This window comes from Calidris pugnax, unplaced genomic scaffold (assembly GCF_001431845.1).
Source record: "Calidris pugnax isolate Ruff unplaced genomic scaffold, ASM143184v1 scaffold27, whole genome shotgun sequence".
Classification (NCBI taxonomy): Eukaryota; Metazoa; Chordata; class Aves; order Charadriiformes; family Scolopacidae; genus Calidris; species Calidris pugnax.
This window is the reverse complement of record NW_015090893.1, coordinates 8930585-8932751: the sequence shown is the minus strand read 5'-3', so window position 1 is coordinate 8932751 and position 2167 is coordinate 8930585.

The following is a 2167-nucleotide window of genomic DNA, read 5'->3' as shown; positions in this document are numbered from 1 at the left end:
CCCCCTCCGCCGCGCCGCTGCTCTCCCGTTGGCCCCGCGGCGGGCGGGGGTGTGGGAGGGCGGGGGCGGGGGGAGAGAAGGGCGCGTCACTCTGCGGCCATTGGCGAAGCCCAGCCGGGAAGAGGGAGCGGGTGCTGATTGGAGGGCGAGGTGTCACTCAGAGAGTGCGGCCGCCTCTCGGGGAACGGATTGGGTGAGGGACCCCGGCACCCATCGCGGAGAGTGTCCCGCCTCTTGCGGCTTCTGATTGGGTGCAGAGTTGCCACTCCGTCGCTAGATGGGTTGTGATAGGTGCGTTTCTCAGGAGCGGGGCCGAGCTGCGGTTTATAATGCGGCGCTGGGAGCAGGGACCTCCATATAGAGTGTAAGGCCCCCAGCTGGGTTGGAGGGGTGGGTTAGTGTAGCTGCGGCCTGTCTGTGCTGTCCTGATCGCCTCTTAACAGCGGTAGGGGAGCCTGCCCCCCTCTGCGGGCTGGGCCCGGGCCCATGTTTGTGCTGGCCTCAATAAAGCCTTCTGCATGTCTGGTGTTGGTCGGTCCCTGTGCCGTGGGGTGGGTAACGCAAACTCTGGTGCTTGTGCCCAGCACCACTGCGGTGCAGATTTGGGGCTTCCTTGTTTCAACTCGGCCTCATCCCTTGGTGTTGGGGTGTGTGGCACTGCCAGCCCCGTCCTGCTTGGGCTGAACCTGGTGGTTGCTCACATGCCATTCTGATACTGAAGCTCCTCTTGCTGCTCTTGCAGTCTTCTTCCCTCCATTGATTTGCTCTAAAAGCCCTTTGGTTTTTTTGTTTTTCGCTGGTACTTGAATTAGCAGCAACTTCACCCTATCTGAAGACAGGCTGTGATGTGGGAACCACTCCCAGCCTGATCCCCAGCAAATCAGCCATTGATTTTTCTGCAGGGCTCTGTCCTCCTCAGGCACACCTTGATGGTCTATCAGCAGTTGTTTTTTTTTTTCAGGGGTACTTGAATTAGCAGCAACTTCACCCTGTCTGAAGACAGGCTGTGATGTGGGAACCACTCCCTGCCTGATCCCCGGCAAATGAGCCATTGATTTTTCTGCAGGGCTCTGTCCTCCTCAGGCACACCTTGATGGTCTATCAGCACTACAGCTGACCTGCCTGTTTTTTTTTTTCAGGGGTACTTGAATTAGCAGCAACTTCACCCTGTCTGAAGACAGGCTGTGATGTGGGAACCACTCCCTGCCTGATCCCCGGCAAATGAGCCATTGATTTTTCTGCAGGGCTCTGTCCTCCTCAGGCACACCTTGATGGTCTATCAGCACTGCAGATGACCTGCCCAGCTCCCTGCTTCTCCTGGGTGTAAAACCGCTCGTTAACCCTCTTAACTTCTGGCTTTTGGGTGCAGAGATCACCTCTGCCTTCCAATGGCTCCCATCTCCTGCTACAGCCCATGGGTGATGCCTCCTGCCTTGTGTGCGGTGGCTGGTGGCAGTGGGGCTGCCCCAGGTGCAGGGTTGGTGGTGACTGGGGCATGGAGGAGTACATGGTGATGGGCACGTTCCTCCACCAGTCTCTGTCAATGGCAACCTGGTGGTGGGGACCAATCAGGGCCCCTGAGCACTGCTCGGGTGGGCTGTGCTGGTGAGCAGGAGGGAAGGGCTTCATGTCCTCAGGCTGTAGCGAGGTTGATAATAACACAAATTATTCCAAGCTCTTGTTGCCGGTGCAATCGGTACTGACTGTGGTCTGCTGTGCCCTTCAGCATCCACTGGAGATCAGGTGTTGCATCTTCTGGTTACAAACCCGCAGCGGTAATGAGGAGGATGCTTTGCCCTGCCATACCTCGGAGGTGATCTCCCGTGTCACCCTGCCATGAGGGATGAGCTCACACTGCGAGCTTTCTTCTTTTAGAGCTGCTTTCCTTTTAAAGGTGGCACATTCTTATTTTCAGCTTCAGACGCGATGACTTTGTTTCCATGCATTTGCACGCTTAACCCTTTGGTTGCTACTTCCAGTTTCTTCCCAGCTGGCATTTTGCAGCACCGTTCCCACCACCAGCAAGAGTCATCACCCACGGGGTGCTGCCAAAGCAGCACCAGTGTTGAGAGGGTCCTAATGTCCCCAGCAGAGCCAGTGGCAGCCCAGGCGGTGGAACTGGCACTCTGCTTTTTCGCTCTGCGGAGGGAATATGGCTGGAGAGGGA